General features: G+C 40.4%; 1 protein-coding gene across 1 annotated transcript in view; it reads right to left on the bottom strand.

Moving 5' to 3' along the window:
* FLRT2 (fibronectin leucine rich transmembrane protein 2) overlaps window positions 1-19829 on the bottom strand; it is a 91231-nt gene extending 71402 nt beyond the window's left edge. Inside the window, exon 1 of the mRNA XM_058567488.1 lies at window positions 19606-19829. The gene's annotated coding sequence lies outside the window, so the exon portion shown is untranslated. The remainder of the gene's footprint in view (window positions 1-19605) is intronic.
* Window positions 19830-20390: the final 561 nt, after the last annotated feature.

Below are 20390 nucleotides of genomic sequence, written 5' to 3'. Positions count from 1 at the left end.
CTCTGTAAGAAGGGCATTTGTAGCCTATGATCCCTCATTGACAAACGTCTGTCTTCTACAACGTTTTTCTGCAAGGTGACAGTTTATTAAATCCCTCAGGAAGACCACTAAACTAGCACTTAGAACTTTCTGGTATTTGGGACTTCAATAAATACTTGCTGACTGCTGGCTCAATCATGAATCTTTTTTACTTAAATATATGTAGTGTCGTGCAGAGCATAATGAAACTCTCCAATAAGTTAAGCTCTTTGAAAAAGAATAGAATAAAATGTGTTCCCCCTTTTTCTATATGAGAAGGGGGGCTTGGCTTTCTATTCCCGATGAGATTTTCTTTCCAATTTAAAGCCTCAAAATCACATTTGAAAAATATCTGCCCTACCCTATAAGCTAATTAATGAATGTAAAACTGAATCTATTCTGTTTTTATGGTAATTTTGCCAACTGTGTCAAGCACATAGGCAGAGCTGAGTTTTAATGCCTCTAAAACTCATCTACTATGCTATTTCTTCAACAAGACAAAAAGGCTTTATCCTCTTCCAAAATTACAATGCAGAACCACCACTATTACCAATGAAACTATTTACAATCACCTATTGGAGGTAAGCTGAAATCTTCCCTTTCTCCTTCTCCCTCAATCTTTCTTTCCTTCCTCCTCCCTCTCTCACTCTTTCCTTCCACAAATATTTTTTGAATCTCTACTATAAACCTGAGCAGTGGTGGAATCTAAAGATGAAAGTATGATGAGACAGCTGTAGTCCCAAGTGGTTCAACAAGGAGAAATGACCCTTAGATGACCCCAGTGGCAGAGCCCACTGGGGGAGGGAGAGAGAGAGAGAGAGAGAGAGAGAGAGAGCAAGCAAGAGAGAGAACGTGGATTATTGGGGGCACGCATTAAAAGCTGGTCACCACTAAATACCCTGTTTGCATTCTAAGAAGATTTTATCATCATATCTTCTCCTGATTTCATGTTTATTGGCCAATAAACCTTTATTGCTGCACTATCCATTGCACCCTTTTGCTCCAGCGGAATGCTGCAAAGAAGAGCAGGTGTGCATTTCATAACAATGACTAATGCAGATACCCGTACAGTCTTACCCGAATCAAAAGAAAAGAGCCAACAGGTGGAAGGTGGCCGGTCTCTAAGTATTCCCTGCCTTATACACTGTATCTGTTGTGCCCAAAAGTCTTTAATTTACAAAAATCACACAGTTAAAATTTCATGTGAGAGTCATATACTGAGCACTGTATCAAAAAATGCCATTCTCTCTGCTGTCTTACAAAACTGGATACTAGAAGTTAGGCTGGTAAATTTTTCAGAAACTTAATGCAGTGGCAGAAGCATCAGATATACAAGTAACAAGACTCATCAGTTACAGCAGTTTAGGCCTCTTGAAAGGATTTCTGGAATAGGTCCCTCACATCAAACTTTTCACAATCAGTCTTCCAAATCCTGCCAGTCTTACCTGTCTGCACCAGGAAACTCCATGCTATGACAGAATCATCAACATTATCATCATCAAACATTTGCTGAGCTCCTAGAAGGAGCTGGGAGGACCATATCTCTCTTTGAAGAGGCCTGTAGGATCTCCCTCTGTCATCATCTGCCCTTGGTAGCTTTGAGGGACACGACTTAGGCAGTTGGGTCAGTAATACAGGGACACATTAGTGTCTTTTGCTTTCTGAAAACATCAGTGACACTTACCTTACCTTTATCCGAAGAAGCCATGTTGAAAGACTTGTTATTATTTATCGAGCACGTAACTGCACCAGGTACTATGATGAATGTTCCACATGTATTACTTCATTTAGTCCTCATGGCAACTCTTTGAGGAGGTTTTAATTTTGCTACCCCCACTGCACAGATGGGAAAAGTGAGGCTTATACAGACTGCATACCTTGCCAAGGTGCCAGAGCTGTGAAGCAGTGAAGGCAGCTACAGGCCTAGGCAGACAAAATCCACAGCTGAGCTCCTAACCACTAATGCTCGCTCCCTAAATTCTGATAATTAGAGAATTACTAAAACTGCCCAATCTTTAATAGATGAAGAAACTGAAGCCCAAGAAGGTTGAGCAATTTGATAGAAATCAAAGATTTTTTAGAGATAGTACAAAAACTAGAACTTAGTCTTTCTGCCCACCAGCCTATGGATCTTTTGATTTTCCCACACTGCTTGTTCAATTCAATTCACGGCATCACCTGTTGATAAGATGACTCTCGTACACAGCTACACAAAACAGAAAGGACATGACCTTCAGCATTTCATTTTCCTCTCTGGGAATCTATGAGATAGGATAATCATACAGGCCTTACGTACTACAGGAGATAGGAAAGTAAAATACTATAACCAAAATGAAAGTTTTAAGAAAGAAAAGAAGTATGAGTGACAAAAATGGAAAAGATTACAAAAAAATGGTTCCCATCTTCAAGTTCCTTACCATACGTTCTTTCTGGCAATAATTAAATTAAATCTTCAGTTAGTGCATTAGGGTCCATTGGCAATTGTAAATAAAATGAATCTTTTAGGCAGTTCAGGGCAGAACCACCATACATATTCATCCATTCCATGCATCCATCCATGCATGCATGCATTCATCCATCCACTTATTAAAGAATTTAGGATACAGTGGTAATTAGTCAAACACACATAAAACCAACAACAATATTCTAAGACCCTACTATACACAATATTTAGCACAACTTATTTCACTTAATCTTTAGAATTCTATAAAATATTAATAGAAGAGGCTTATATAAAATTTATAATTTGCCCAAAGTTTCACAGTCAGGTAATAGTAGAGCTGGGATTTAAACTCAAGCCCACCTAACTCCAACACTGAACGACCATGCTGTACTTGAGATTCCATCTACCTGGAGTCATGTTTAGATGTGCCCATGACCACAAGATACTGCCCCTCCCATCCCTTCCTATTAAACAAGACAAGCAGAGGTGGCACTGGAGCCTCTATTGCTATCCATTGGGCTTTAAAGAATTAAATCATAGAGTGACATGAAGAAAAGCAAACACTTCACTTTTTTATGAAGTCTCAATAAATATCCATTGGAGAAGGGTAAGAGATAGCGTAGGCAGAAGACTCTAGAAGATTAGTTCTACCAGTGGCATGCCTGTGCCCTTCTTAAGCTTCTCCTCTCCCATCATTTCCTAATTGTTCCAAGCAATCTCATTCTGTCTACCACCTTCAATTATGACCTAATGCTCCTGTTCACCACATTTCACAGATACCAACTACACTCCTCCATCAGCAACATGCTCTTAATTTTAAGAGAGAAGGAAATGGGACTTGAAGTTTCAATCCTTTCACCTTCTTGTTTTACCTTCTGGTAAAAAGGTGGTGTCAGAATCAAACCCAACCTATCAGATAAATTAAATTAGGGATCTCTCTCTAGATTTCACTATTTACAAGTCTCTCTGTCACGTAAGGATGAAGAATTATCTAAATACTCATTTTTCCAGGACTTTGTTATATATTTTCATAGAAATCCCATTAATGATTTAGAAATGAAGAATTATGGAAGGAGAGGCGGCAATGACAAGCCAGCTTGTTTGCATGCCTGTCATAAGAAGACCAAATTTAAGCTAAAGCGTCAGGATAATTATTCTTGTTATTTTAAAAATCACTAATGAAGGAAAGGCCACCATTTTCCCATAAAACCCCTTCCAGATTTTCAAACTATTTTATACAAGGAGATCAATATTTTCACACAAAGAAAAATATAATCAAGGGTAAGCTCTAACATCTGTTTGTTAAACGTAAAAAAAAAAAAAACAACAACAAAAATCATGTTATATAGATCCTTCTTTATCTTCTAACATTCTGTTTCCAGACTGTCGATAAGCTTTTAAACTGAAATCTAGGTAAAGGCTAAAACAACAGTGATTTTTCCACCAGAAAAGAAGTCTGTAAATATAACTTTGCATGGCTGTGGGGTTTTGATATGAAAAACACCTTCATAACTTTGGATGACACTACTATTATGCATAAAAAATATTCATTAGCCAATTATAATTACATCATTCATGCTAAATGAAATATGTCTCACATCACATCATATTTTCCACAATGCGGTCTGTGAGGAAATTATTTACTTGATTTGCCTTCTTTCCTTCCCTCTATGTAATAGCTTTCATTTTGTTGTTTACCTGTGTCCTAATAGACATTCCCTAGGGTTCTTGAAGAGTTAATGCTCATTCTTAGAAGCTCATACTTGAGAATTTCACCTACTGGAAACACTCACAGCATTGTCCCCATAGAATATATTATGAACATTGCTATTTTCGTGTTTATAGTGACAAGCTGAAATTTAGTAGAAAAATTCCTTTTTTTGCCTGTTGATAAGCCAAACTCCTCTGCAGGCAGTTGTTTTTAAGAGCACTTTCTTTGGGTAATTCTTTTCTAATAATCCATGATACCTGCTGTTTTTGAGGCAATGAGACTGCTGGAAAGAGTGCTTTTTGTCTCAGAAAGAGAAGTGATTTTAAGAGTTCTTCAACAGTGAGTGTCCTAATTGAGACAGAGTGATGACTATTTCTAGGGGATTGCATCCTTTTCTGGACCCCAGAAACGAATATTGTTACCGAGAAATTGGGCAAGAGGCACTGTGGCCCCACAGAGAGCTCCTATGGGGAAATAGTGACACAGTATGACAGAACTGCCTTACCCATGCAGGAAAAAATAGCCATTTATACGCCACAGCATTCATTTTATTTCAAGTTGGAGGGCAAAGAAGAAGGGAGTTAATGCTTACCAGTAGTTGATGTGTGTCAGGCATCATCTAATCTATTCATCACAGTGACCCTATGAGATGCATGTTATTTTTCCCCTACTTAAAAACTGAGGAAGTAAACACAAAAATGAAGAAATATGCTCAAGTTGCTCTAGCTGGTTGAGGCAGAACCAGGATTCAAATCCATCCATATGAATCCAAACTCATTGTCTTCCCATTAACCCACCCTACATTCTTTATGCAGCTCCCTTTTAAAAAGAATACAGTTATGGAGATAATGAAAAGCATGTGATTGTTGTATTTCTCAAAACACCCAGATGCCTTCAAAGATTCCAGCTAGCTGGAGTCTATGGTTTTGCAATATCACAAGCATCTCTTTCAATATAAACTACCACACCACTAATTTTGGCTCTCAAGCCTTGGTTATAAGAATCCAATTCAACATAATCAAGTCTAATGCCTCTGATTATTGCTATTTGCTCTTGCCTAGAGGCCTGGAAAGACTACAGGTTTTACAAATATAAACCAAGGACTCATGATGCTGTTGGAATGTTCCACCTTCCTGTTTTCAAAGGAAGAGTGCACTGCTTTGACAAAGTATTCCACAGAGGGAACAAAGGAAGCTTCTTCTATTAGATAACTTTAAAATTCAAATACATATGAGTTATTTGTGCAAACTTTGTTAGTATTAATTTGCTCAATATTTGAAATCTGATGGGAAGTAGTATAGAAAGAGACACATACTTGCGCTGTATGTAAGTTTCACAGAGGTAGGTTGGGGTCAGATGCCCAAGTTCAATTTAGCACCTCAAACATTTAATGGGCATGGCCTTTGCTATAAATGAGCTCACAGACAGTGGACACAAAGCATTTGGTAAAATTGTACACCACAATGAGACTACTATAAAGACATAAGCCTATATTTAGTTCAGAAGAGAAGATTAACTTTCTTTGGGAAGATTAGGGAAAGCCACAAGAAGAACGGCCTTGAGTGTCAAGCTAAGAAGTTTAGACTTGACTCTGTAAATAAGGGAGAGTAATATCATTAACACAGGAATGAGGAAGAGTAAGGTAACTATGGTGCGCAGGTCGGAGGAGGGAAGATATATGTGTACTTAACTAGGATAGACACTACAGAACCAAAATGAAAGGGCAAGAAGAACAGAATTTTTAAAAGATGCACACAACGAGCGAAAGAACAGTTGAAAATGAATGAAAAGGAGAAATCAAAGAGGACTCTAAGTAGTGGTTCTAGATAGCATATCTTGTTTAATAAAGAAATATGAATGAAGCAGAATGGGACTTTGTTGAGAACGATTTGCTCATTCTAAAACACACCGACACTGAAGTCCAGGAGAAAATCCAGGCAGTTCAGCACTGAGAGTGGACAGGGAACAGTGACACTGGGTCACAGGCTGATCCCTTACAGATGCACGCGGTCCAGACACACCAGGCAGCCATTTCTAGTAGGAGTGACACTGGTATGTTTAGGTTTCTTTAGCATGGCCTGATCACTTCCGAGTTGCAAACTGCAGATAGCAAAGGTTTTGCTTCCACACAATTCAGCTAGATTCCCATTGTCATAGACAGAAACAGCACAGAATTCACCAGAAGGCTAAACCAAGCTGGTGTTTTCATGTTGTCCTGGAGCTGGCTGGCTGTGGAGCCATTCACCAACCTGCTCCCACACCTGGGCAGAGCCTCCTTTTATAAACAACCCCATCAATGAGCCCATCTAGAGTAACCCAAGTCAGAAATAATCTGCCACCTCACCCACAGTCACCTCATGACAGATAATGGGAATATGGTGACAAAAGAAGGTAGAAACACCAGTAGCCATGGTCTAGCTGCCTAAAGAGAAATGAAGGAATTAAGGAATGGATCACTTAATTTAGACAGTATTAATAATATTTACAGGGAACTAGGAAGGACAAATAATTGAAGAGCCTTAATTACGATCCCTGAATTCATAAAACACAACTTTGATACACACAGAGATAAGTGAATCAGCAGAAAGTTCGAAAAGGGAGGGATGGTCAAAAATCAAATTCAACAGGGTGAAGACCTACAAGTACATACTGTGCTTATTTTCAAATTATCAATGTGGAACAGCCTTTCCCAGCCCATCTCGGGGTCATTTTTTCACCCAATAAAGTCTACCACCTGAGCAATTACATAGATTTAGAAAAGGAGAAGTTCTGACCTATTTATAACATAGTCAATTCTCCATTATTTCCAGACTCTCTCAGAGACCACTGGCTTCATGCTATTATCTGCCCTCTGGTTTTTCCATTGTCCATTATCACCTCCACAGGTAAAAAGAGGGGAAATCTCAAATCAATCCATTTAACTGTTTACTAGTCGTGCTGATAAAGCGTAAAGGGAAAGAATGGAGAGTGTTCTCTACAATAAATGCACTCCTTAATCACTAGGCACTTATTCACAGACTCTCATTAGTATTGAAAACACGCTAAAAGTTGTCACACTGTATTTTCAAATTCCTGATTCTTCTCTCTTCCCATTTTAAAGAAATACATTGAAAGACCTAAAAATATTTTTCACTCAAAAATGGCAAAGAGCAAATATCTTAAAGAGTTATCTATTAAAAAGTCAAATATGAAAATCTGCACCACAGGTTTCCCCCGGACAGTGTGCAATCACCCCTGAATTTTTTTTTTTTTTGTGAGGAAGATCAGCCCTGAGCTAACATCCATGCTAATCCTCCTCTTTTTGCTGAGGAAGACCGGCTCTGAGCTAACATCTACTGCCGATCCTCCTCCTTTTTTTCCCCCAAAGCCCCAGTAGATAGTTGTATGTCATAGTTGCACATCCTTCTAGTTGCTGTACGTGGGACGCGGCCTCAGCATGGCCGCAGAAGCCATGCGTCGGTGCGCGCAGGGGTTCCGAACCCGTGCCACCAGCAGCGGAGCACACGCACGTAACGGCTAAGCCACGGGGCTGGCCCCACCCCTGAATTTGATTTTTAAGGCATGGAAAAATAAAATTAGAGTTGAGTTCAGAAATTCCCCAGTGCTCACTTATCCTATAAAGATAATTCACAATAGTTACAAAATAAGATAAGCAACCTGAGGCAATTCTCTCCACTTCAGTTTCTGTGTATGTAAAATAGGATTAGTAGCGATATTACTAAACAGAACCTTCTTTACAGGGTTTTGTGAAGGTTTAAATGTTGATAATATACGTGAACTACATAAGCAGCACTCTAAATAAACCTTATCTATGATCAATGTAATTATTATTGTTGTTCATAATAATAATAATTATTATTATTGTTGATCACCCTGGATGAGCATGTGGCCTTGTTGATACTCACTGTGATTCAAGAATCAGGAGACCATATTGTTTCCAAACAGATCCATAAATTAACATTATAAGATCTTCTGGAGTGGTGTTGTTAAGTCCCTAGTATTAAAGCAGAGTGGCTTATCAAAAATCATTTCTCAGTGTTATTCCATGTATTTCCCATTGGCATGGAAAGTGTTGCCAACGTATAGACAGCCCAGAGGGGACTAAGGGTTAAGGTAGGGGCATATAAAATATGCTCCACCATCTTCTACTCCTTTTAGCCACTGAAAATTTTGCTGAAAAAAAGTGAGAGGAGGGACTGGAGTGTGTGTATATGTGTACAAACACGTCCCACACACATGCAAGTCATCTCTGTCCATCAATCGATAATCCACCATGAAAGGAACAAGGTGTTGTTAGAATTGTCTTTGGACCAACAAGGAGGACTTGGTGAGGCGCTGTCACCATCATGATCACGATAAACCATGTAGGTTGAGAATTTATTGTAACTTTCACTTGTTCTTTGTTGTATTCAATCCACAAATCATGGAGACTAAGGTGGACCCTGCTTTGTGGAGACAGAGTGATTGAGGAGTTATGATTTCTAGTCTTCTTTTCTCTTTTCTGAAGGGCCCTGGCTCCTCAGCTATCTCCGTCAGGAAATAATGTGCCTAGGATAAAATAAACAAAATAAAAAGGAAGAACCAAAAAAAATGAAAAAGAGAGCAAATGCACAAATTTTTCACAAGTTCTTTGCTTTGCTCTTTAATTATGCCAAGAAAGATACATAAAGTTAATGCTGTGAGTTCAATTTCTCATTCTACGTAAAACCACATCTGTGTGAACATCTACTTAACTGATGGTTTCACTCGGTGCCAAGAAAGATATATCATCAAGCGAAATTATTTCTACTCTAAACAGATCTTCCAGTGTGGCATCTGAATTGCCTCACGTGTGGTTTGGAGAGCTTGATGCTGATCAGGGTTGGGTTAACCAGTAGGCATCTGCCTGACAAACCTGCTTAGAGTAAGGCAGAAAGGCGGTGGTTGTACTTTTTTGCCCATTGGGCGACCTATCTATAGGAATGAAAAAGTACTTCTGAGGAAGCAGTCCCTATCATTAGATATGAATTTTCTTGTCTTCCAACATTGGCCAGCACAATTCTGTATTTATTCATGCTATTACATTTATGCAGAACCTGGTGCATTGGGCACTATCATTAGTGCTTGGGAAATGGAACAAATGAGCCAATTAAACTCTTGGATTCTAATAGGAGAGAGAGAGAGAGAGACATGTGAACAGACACATTACAATACAACACGAACAAAAAACTAATAAAGCTACAAACAAAATGCTGTAGAAGCCCAGAGAAAGGAGTGACTAATTTTGATTAGGAAGGAAGTTGACATTTGTGTGGGTCTTCAAGGAAAAGAGTTTCCCAAATGGAGAGTCAGCAGGTAATATTCTAATATTCTATAACAGCATGGGAAAGGCTATAAGCAAAAGGCCATGCCTTACCATCTTTGGAACATGGGTGCAGGGGTTGGGTGCCTGAGAATGAGGCCTGAATGATGGTTTGAGACCCAGCTTGTCATAGATCTCACTTGTCATGATAACAAGTTTGGATGGGCTTTATCTAGAGAGACAGGGAATCCAAGTGGCAGATGACTAGTAATGTGATGTGATTTACTGTTTTAGGAAATTAACTCTGAGGACACCAAGAACAGTTCAGTACAGTGGTATAAAGGATACTGATTGATAGTGGAGAGACCACACAGGAGACTGTGGCTATCAAGAATGAAACCAGCCCTGATGTCTGGCCCCTCCAAAGATTCTTTCCTAGGAGAGTTGAGTTAAATCAAGCAATATTCCCTATGTGGCAAAATATACAGAAAAAATGCTCTCAGAATTTAACAAGTGACTATAAACCATACGATTATAAAACCATTGAGTCTCTGAGTCATAAAAAATTTTAAAAACTATCTAAGTGAGTGATCTGCAATCCTGGGAGTTTTTGTGCATCCACATTCCCAGGCTTCATCACAGACTAAATAAATGAGAATCTCTAGGCCCAGGGCCCAGGCACCTGTATTTTTAACCAACTCCTCCAGTTAATTCAGATGCATAAGTCAAGTTTGGAAAAGGGTGACTCTAGGCCAAACCATTAGATTCCTTGGTGAGCAGGGACAAGGTCTTGTTTGAAAGAGCATCCCAAATGTCCAGCACAAAACTTAGCATGGTGCCTGGCACGCGGGAAGGAATCAACCTTTGTCAAATCCCCAGTTACAAGCTCCTGACTTGAACGGATGTCTGCCTTGCATTCCTTCAAGACTCAGAGATTATGAGAATTGAGTTTTAAATTCCATTGCTGTCAGCACTATTGGACTTGTTCCTTACCTATTTGGGTAAAAAAAAAAATTTTAAACCATTTCCCAAAGAATTTTAATCTCTCTTAGATGTTCTGAAGTAGCAAAACAAGGTCTTATTGTTTTCTTTTGGGTGGAATGTTAGTTCAGAAGCTACTTAACTAAGATATTACCAGCTTACAAAATACACTCTAGTGCCTGCCTCTCTCTGCTCCAATTTGATTTATTATGAGTATATATATTACATTATATATTATGTGATCTTCACAGGAAGAGCTTCTGTGTTTCTGCACTTGGAGGTCTGGGTGGTGCCTAATATCTTGTTAAATTTCCTGTATCAATAAATTTACAGATTCATTGTGTCAAAAAAAAAAAAAAAACCCAATCTCAATTGTTGAGTAGAATGCAAAAATTGTACTATGTATACATGCAATTGCAATGATAAATGAAAAATAACTCTAGCATTATATATTTTGACCAGTGCCTCTGAGCACTGTATTTGTTCAGAAGTATCTGGCCGTAGAAGCAGTAAGAAGCTCCTTTACTTCAATTAATTGGACATTACTTTCTGAAAGAAATATTTCCACAATGAACTGATAAGCCAATAGCATCATTCTGATTCTAACATCTAGCATTATATAAGCAAAGTATAATCATTCTACGAGTACAGAATAAGCATTACATAAACATAACAATAATTTACAGGTTAATCTTCTACAATAAAGTATTTTCCTGACTCTGTCAAGAGTCACGTGTGAGATGAATTGTATGAAGCGAGTGTTTAAAATTCACTGTGATAAAAATCTTTGTACGTTGGCAAAGACATAACCATCGCAGCTCAATGTGCCTAGTGTCTTCGTCTAGACCAGCACTTGTTGCAAGCTGCATGTATTGGTCACCCTGAGTGATGGATGCATGGAGGTGAGTGCAGGTGCATGAGGAAGTACCCCTCAAGTGCCAAAGTCTTCACTTTCCAATGAATAAAAGAACTATAGTTGGGCAGGACCTGAGCTGCCACCACTTTCTGATTCCCCAAAGTGAGACAAGTCCTCATTTCTGTCCTTCCTCCCTTCTCTCTGTCCCTCTCACACCATCACCCTACACTATACACCACTAGCTATGAGCTCATTCTGCCACTTCATGAAGTGCTCATTTCCTTTGCTGTCATTTTCACGCTCTATTACATGCATAACTAATGAAATTTTATTTTGCAGAAGAGGCTGTATCCTGTTAGTGAACAGGTTCAAGGGGTCAAAAGCCTTCTTTGGCATTCCAGAGAAATGGCAAAAATATTTGTAGAAGGGGAGAGTAACATAATGGAATCATTATCATTTCAGAAGGAGAAGGATCTGCAGTCAGCATTTATTAAGTCTCTACTGTGCCTCAGACAGGTAGACATTTTCCATAATTATCTCAATCCTCAGAAGAACAGCTCTGTGAGTAGAAAGTATTTCCTCCCATTTTAGACTTGAGGCAAAGACTAAAAGACATTTAAAAATTTGCCCAAGCTTATAAAATTAATAAGTGATGGAGCCAGCAGTAGAACCTGAGACTATCCCTCTCCAAACATAAAGTTCTTGTCACTAATATTATGTACTCCCGGCACATGTACGGAGGGTTGACTGTACGGTCTTCAATCATGTGTGAAACTGCAACGCAATCAGGTTCTTGTGTCTCCCTCTCTCCTCACCAGCCTGGGTAGCCTCAGGGAGGGATCCTGCATGGTGTATGCTTGCCTCTCCAGTCTTACACCATCCCTGGTACATGGTAAGTGGTAACATCATCTCCTGAATGAATGAGAAAGCTTTCTTCATCATCTGGTGTATATACCCTCTGCCTCTACAAGAATAATATCTCCTTCATGAGGACCAACCCACTCACACAAAAATATATTCCCTCATTGCATTCTGTGCTTTTCTTTATTTAGAGTTTCCCTGGGACATTTTAGGAAAAGAAAATCTCCAATTAAAAATAACTTGGGTTATTTCATTATTCTATTATCTTGGGGACATATGGGCTAAATTAGCAGCACCTAGGTTAAGGTGTAACAGTACTCCCTTCTCATAGTATCTAAAACTTAGATTTGTTCGTGCATTTCAAAGATGCATGCAAACACATACTATCTCCCCACACATATACCTACAGATTCTTCTCCTTTTATAGCAGAACTCTTCAGGGAAGTAGTAAACATTTTCTTTCTTCAAATATTATTATCTCATTCAGCACTGCCAGAACAAAAGGTATTCAGATTAATTTTGCCAATCTATGAAAGTAATTTGTCATGTTAAAATATGGTTCTGTGGCCAGATACTTTATGATGTACTATAAAATATTAATAAATTTAAAAAAAAACAAATGTCAGACCTCTGGCAAATAGCAAATCAGAAAGCGAAAAGACAGTGTTAGATACAGATTGTCACACATTCGAATGGCTCAAAGAAATATTTCTTCTGACCAAGGATCACAATCTAACCATATATTTTATAAGTATACACTTCACATACGTGTGTATTTCCTGCAGGCTTCAATTATGCAACCCTAAAACAAATAAAAATTAACCTTTACAAAGGCCTACATGTTTACAAATTAGGAAAATAAACATGCTCGCTCTTGAAACATTTAAAATTAAAAGTGTCTTAGATTCGACAATTATAAAAATACAACTGACCAAAATATGGAGAGTAAGTTGTAAAGAACTGTCCCACAAGGGTTTTGTGACACTAACAAAGTCAAAATAAAGCCAAGCTCTGGAGATAATGTTGGTGTCGTAATAAATCAGGTCTTTCCATTTATTGGTAATGGGCTCAGGAGGTTTGCCAAACTACTGAAAAGATAGTCTTCTGCACTAGCCTGCCTTATTTTGAAAAATAAAAGTTTTAAAAATTATCAGATATTCTATTAATGACTGTGTTTATTGCAAAAGGTAACTTGGATGGCTAAAGTATAAACCCAGCCCCAAAGAGAAACCACCTTACTTCAGGGAACATTGATGGTTTCTTCCCAAAAGATCCCCAGTGGAATCTATTTGTGATAAATTGAGTTTCCAACATTAAGCCAAGCTGCCAAGGAAGGAAAACTTGGCCCTTACATCCAATTCACCCCAATTAACCTTGATCCTTGAAAAGGACTTGCATCAAAATAGAGCAAATTCACAAAAGGAGATGATGCACCATTAAATGAACGGAAGAAGTAATGTAGAGGGCCACCAGACACTTTACTAGTTGGGTAACATCCCATAGTACCCACAAAAGGAAAGCTTCTGGAAGACAGTGCGTTCTGTCTTGGTTACCATTTTACTTACGTAAAACCTACAACTATCCCAGTATATGAAAATCATGCAGTGATAAATGCTATCAATTTGACAAATACGTCTTTATGGGAACATAACACTGTATTGTTATCAAAGTATTTTCACACACATTAATCTTATTTGACCCCGAAACAACCCTGTTGAACTCTGTAGAGAGGAAATTAAGTCTCCAGGAGATGAAGTAATTCGTCCAAGGTCATCAATGTAGAAAGGAGTGTGCTGACATGAGAATGCAGGTTTTCTCTATACAAATACATCTTGCTTTCCTCCAAAACAACCTCCCTATTGCCCTCTCCCTACCACAGTCAAGTCTCAAATCACAAGCCTACATCATAAAATTATACTCATTCAGAAGAGGCAAACTTGTATCTAATATAATGTTGGAGCGAGAGTGAAATGCTTTTTGTTAATCTAAATATATATATATATGATTGCAATATTTTTTCCTGTTTTAACTAAAAAAGTCAACTCTGATCTTTTTGGATGGGTTCGTATCTGGAGAATTCAACACCTATGTAATAAAATGTAATGTTCATCCTTTTGTATAAAGCCAAATGAATGGTTTAAAGGAGAACTCTGTGCAGCCTTCAGTAGCCTTCAACTTCTTTCTGGTTCCATTTACCCAATGAGAGGTTGAGCGAGTAGGGCTTTCTCACGTAGGCCTTTCTCACACCAACTCACAGAGGCAGTTGTGAGGAACAAATGAAATCCTTCATGTGAGAACTGGAAAATGTAAGAGAAGAGGGGAACAAATGCTAGGTAAAAATGTGTTTTAAACACAATTTCATCCCTCAGATCCTAAACAGAATTTCCTGGAGCCTCTATGGCAAATGCTTATCTAATCTACTCCCCTAACCTTCACCTCCTCTTTGTCTAATATCTATGAAGAATATTACAATTCCCTATAATAATGAATTCCCTGCTTTAAAATATTTGAGTCCCAGCTCTGGAGCAAAGTGGAAGTGGAAACTATCACAGAGGCTATTTTGACACTGGATTTTCATGAAAGTGATGCCCACAGGCAGCTGGGGCTAAGAGTGACACCAGCATGTGGACCTATTTCCAGAGTGATATGAGTCTAATGTTTTCCATTCAGCCACATGACCTCTGTTGACTTCAGTGGACAATATATTTGTGAACCAATTTTCGGAGCCACTGTTCTCTTACTCTCTGTTGAAGGAGGTTTCAGTGTTCCGAGGCCTAATAGCATCTCTGAACTCTAAGACCTGATATTTTTCGGTGGGTTTAAATCCCAAAGCCCTCAGGTTCTTTAAAGGTTCAGATGGAAGATTCTTTTATCTGTGTCTTGAAAGCTCTAATAAAGAGAACTGAAATATAACACATGACCTGTGAACTGAGAGGAACAGAGGAGCTTTTGCCAAGTTTCTTGCACATTCCCTTAAAAGCAACCTGGGAAGAAAGTGAGAAACACTTCTCAGTTCCAATGAGTGCCTCATGGGTGGGAGCCCCTGAGATTTATTTTGTGAATGCTTCAAAAAATGGCTGAGGTCTTGAACCACTAGACTGCCAGAAAATGTGTGCCCTTATTAAATATCCGCAGAATAACCGATCAGTGTGTGAGAATTATGAATGTGGCCTTCTGACTTCCCAAATTATACAAGGATATTTTCTTTGACCTTCCCTTATTACAGATCCGTAAAAACGACACTGCTTTGTTCAGGCAACACGGGACACATGGAGCTGCATGCTTCTGCGGAATCACATCCCACATTAAATTAAGTTAGAGGTGGTATTTGAAAAATAAATAAATAATGGAGTTCCAATTCACTGCAAATGGTACAGGAGACCAGTAAGTAGGAAGCCTGCAAGAGAAGGACTTCTTTTAGAAAGATGTTTTACAGGACTTTTTCTGCATCATTAACTCTTCTGGAATCCTGAACATAACATGATGAATTTCCCTAAAAATGTAGCTACTGTTTAATTTTGAATCACTTCAAAGAGCCACAGTAGAAGGAATCAAAGAAAACCAAAAAGACCAGTAGATGCGAAATTCGCCAAGGAAAAAAAAAACCAGGAAGGTTCTAACAGATTTTGACCATGTACTGAAAATAGCACTGATTATTTTGCTAATACAGTGTTTTACTGTTCCATGCCACTGAAATAAGTCTCTGTATTCATTGAAACACAGGATATTTTTATTACAATATTTGTGTCATAGGTCTTTAAAAAGGAACATATTTAAAACCTTGAAAAGAATCTCTGTCTTCAAATGGTTCTTGATGTGTATGTGAGTGTGTGTGTTTTATTATAAACAGATACTTAATTGGAGGTCACATTGCTGAAAGGAGTAAAAAGATACTGATAGTCTTACTCCTATCCTCAACATGTAGTTTTAGAAGAAAAGTATAATCTAGAAAAAGCAAAGCAATTTGGAGGGTGGGGAAAAGTAAGAAAGTTGGCTGGGGTATTATAATGATTGTTTAACTTTAATAATAATAATAATTGGTCTTTAAAAATGTCTCTTGCCTAAAACCCACCCAAGGGAAAAGAAAGAAAACCTCCTAAAAATTCCATATCCCTAAATATCACTACATCAAAAACCATGTGGAAAATGTCAGATAGTGGTATCCACCCACCTAAGAAATTCAGTCAACTTTGTCTTCAATTACCATTTAGAATAATCAACACAAATTGAAATTTTGATTCAAAAACTCTCAGAAGACAAACCTGGATTAGGAGTCAGGTTTTAAAAGTCTCCTTACAAGATCATCTGTTTACAGACACCCTTCTCACACCCCACCTCATCCTTGATCTGTACCATAAGTTCACAGTAGAAGCACAGCTGAATTTAAAGACATACACACAATGCTACTATGAAGTCTAGTTACTGCATATACATTCTGAGCTTGTCTCAAGTTTCCATTGTTATGTTAGCACTTAGGGGCAATAAAACTTCACTTACTTCCAGCAGTATTGTGAGACTCAAAACATTAGTCTACCTGACTGTACAATCCTTTTGGCAGTGGATAGCACTGGGGTTTTATTCATGTTGATCATATTGTCGATGCTATATGGAATAACCACTTAGTGGCCTACTAGCCTGTAACATTTTTACCACTGTTGTTAAATATTATTACCCATACTGAACTCTGTATTAGAAAAATCAAGGTTGAAAATCTAAATATTCAGAAACAACTAGAGAGCTGTCGGATTCCACCACACGCACACACACACACACACACACTCTGTAGAACCTGATGAGAAGAGAAAAAAACAATGAGTATTCACTTCTCACAGATAGAGGTCACTAATGGACTGAATTTGAATCACTGTGGCAGAAACCATGAAGTTATTAAAGTAATCTAGTGACAAATGAACTTGAATTGAAATTAAGTAAAGATACTAAAAGATGATTATCCAGAAAGGTCTGACCTGAATAGGAACAAAATTACATCACCTTGACCTTTTTCGAATCTTCTGAACAGGGAGCAAAACCAGGAGCTGCTCCTCTGTCACCCTTGCTGTTTTTTAACTTCAGACACTGCTGACGGCAGAAGCAGCAACTCCTCCTTGTAGAGTACAATGCTGAAATGTCAAACTAGATAGACGTCACACTGGGTCTCTACTGGATAAGACTTCTGGACTTGTACATACTTGAGCCTTTCTTGAAACCACAGCTTCAAACTGGGATGATAGAAGGTTGCTTTAGGGAGATATGTCTAAATCCTAAACCAAACTCTGCAGCAGGCCAGAATATAAACGTCACGGGCATCAGAGGAGGTTCAAATTAGATCCAGCCGGGCAAAGTCAAACTCGCAAAAGATCACCTCATCTGAAACGTAGCATACAAGAAAAACTATGACTGCCTTGGAAACCTCAAGGAAGCCCAGCATGGTGTCATTTGGGAATCTACTTTCTTCTGTTAAAAGCATCCCTTGGAATTTCTAAAATTGCAATGAAACTACTGAAGTGTTAAGATACGGGCTTTTTTTAAAAAAATTACAACAGCAGTCCTTCCATGCTAGGTTTCTAATAGCTTCTGCCACAGTACAGCTAGCCCAATTCTTTTTACAATATCTTGTACCTACTGGCAGAGACATGAAATAATGTTTGAAATTTCATCTTCCAACGTCCTTCAGTCACAGATATTTCCAACTCAACATGACAGTATAGTGTTGCACTGTCATCCGTGATTATTAAAAATCCTTAAATGGTTTAACCCTATCCTGTTTTGGACTTTCCAGGAGGGGAGGAAGAAAAGTTGTATTTGGGGGAGCAATAACATTGTGGGGAAATAAGCAACTTTTCATGGTATGTGTATTATTCAAATATTTACGATCTTCTAATATGGTGGCCTGTAGATCTTATGTATCTGATGCATGTTGCTAAGTGATAAAAAAAAAAGTCCAGTTCTAACACTTGATACTGACCTAAAATTTTACATTTCTACTGCAACAACCAAATATAAACCTGGAGAAAAGCCAACCTGCATTCTCTTTACCTCAAAATGTTTGGGGGATGCTCTTACTGGAGATGTAATAAGGTCATACCTCTTAAGTCCACAGGCAATATGTGTCTCGATATGGAAGCTAGCCTTCATATTAGCTTTCCACTGGGAGACGTTAGACATAAATTTAGCAATAAGCCTGTGAGCGAGTGGACATGTCCCAAAGCTCCCTGAAACCCTGTGTGATTATAGAGCCTCCCAGATGAGTGGGGAGCAATAGCTCCCACTTAGAAGAGGCTTTGCATAGCAAATGCAGCTTGTAAAGAAATCTAATCAGCACCTTGCACTCCTTCGCGAGCATTCACACGGATTTGTGCCTTGCACTTGATTAGCTTACTGTAAGCTTTACAAGAGATTCCCTCCACTAAAATTAATCAAAAGCTCTTGGAGACAGATTTCCATTTACCAGAGAAGGCACGACAAATAATGATCATAATAAAGGTGATAGCAGCAGCAAACGTCGGGCTGCTTTGAAACTCAAAACTCCACTGGGGGAAAGGGGACGTTGGGAAATTAGGGGTGGAATCTTTTTGCTCTCAGAGTGAAAAGTAGGAGCTATTTTCTTAGTTAGCCTAAATCAGGCTGCTGTTCCGGAAAGGTGACGGTGGTGTTCTCTCCGCTGCCCTTGCCTCAGTGCACACACGCGACCACTCACTGCTCCGGCACCACGGTGCATCAGGCCACCTAGGAAAAACCGGCCTCTCTGCAACACCACTAAACCGCCCCCAACAAAGCGCACACACACACACAGGCGGATAATCACTGCAAATTCACGTCATCAATGGTTAACACGTTTCATCTCACCCTTCAATCAAAATGTGACTTCTAAAGTTCCTATTTTATGACGCCAGAAGGTGAATGAAGGGAAGGAGGAAGGGGGGTCTCCGGGGATGTCAAAGGGGTAAGGAGAATTTTTCCCATTTGCTTGAAATTCTTACACACACACACCACATTTGCTTTTCTGCACCAGCTAAACACGGTGGGCAAATGGGAGTGGGCTCATATCATTTTTAAAAGATGCTAAATATGGGTGAGAGGGTTAGAGAGTGAGGGTGGGAGTGAGTGAAATCCATGCAGCATGTCCCCAGATTAAAGAATACTAAAAACCCCTGAATCCACATTCTAAATTTCCAACAAGCTGCAAGATGAGGCACCAGCTGGGGCCGAGGGTTCTCACCCATTGCCAGGGGAGATTCGCCTCCCTGCACAGCTGCCCACCGGGCGCAGAGAAGCGCCACCGGCCCCTCTAACGTGACTACAGATCTCCCGGAGCTAGGTGCCCATCCCTGAGATCTTGAACTTCGCCTCCCTCTTACTTTCACCCAAATCGGGCGTGCGTCAGGAAAGGCGCTAGGAGGAAGCAGGAACCCAGCAGAGGGGCATGGAAGGAGACGATGAGGGGTACGCGTTACCTGAGAAGGTTCTCGAGGTCTCCTTCCAGCCCTGGTGGTAATCCCGCTCAGCGCCGCGTCCTCCCCCAGATCCAAACTTTTGCCTGGTCCTCCAGGTGGCGGCGACGGTGGCGGCTGCTGGAGCCCGGCCCTGTCGCCCGCAGCGTCGGGGCGCGGGGGTGCGGAGGCCAGAGCCTCAGAGCGGCGCGCGCCTCCCCGCAGCCGGCCGGCGCCCGGGCGCCCCGCTCGCCTCGCTCGCTCTCGCTTTTCTCCCCTACGGAGCCGCGGCATCGTCTTCCCCCGTCCTCCGCCACCTCCGCCTCCAGGGCTCGGGCATGCCACTTTCTCTCGGCTCCGGCCGCCGCGGCCCCCGCCTCTTCTCCTCCTCTGCCTCCCCCTCTCCGCCTCGGCCCAGCCGACTAGTCTCGCAAAGAGGAGGGCGAGCGAGGAAGGCGGCGGAAAGTGTTCCTGCAGAGCCGGGGCTCCTCGGAGACGGAGGACCCCGGGGGGCGGCCGGAGAACCGGGCGGGCGCGCCTCCGACGCCGCTGTGCCGACCGCGCGGAGCCCGGCGTGGGGCGCTGCGCGGGGGCGGGCACCGGGCTCGCTCCAAGTGCTGCGCTGGCCCGGCGTGGGTCCGGAGGCTGCTCCGACCTCACTGCTGCCTCAATCCGACGCGGCCCGGCTAATGTAGGCGCCGCTGCCCCTACCCCCTCCCCTCCTGACACCCCCGAGAGATGTTTACAGTAATGAATTCGCGGGATCGCCTCCGCTGCTCCCGCGCTCCTCCTCTCCCTCCGTCCCTCGC

This window comes from Diceros bicornis, chromosome 24 (assembly GCF_020826845.1).
Source record: "Diceros bicornis minor isolate mBicDic1 chromosome 24, mDicBic1.mat.cur, whole genome shotgun sequence".
In the NCBI taxonomy this organism is placed as follows: domain Eukaryota; kingdom Metazoa; phylum Chordata; class Mammalia; order Perissodactyla; family Rhinocerotidae; genus Diceros; species Diceros bicornis.
The sequence above is the reverse complement of the archived record's forward strand: the minus strand, read 5'-3'. Positions and strand labels throughout refer to the sequence as shown.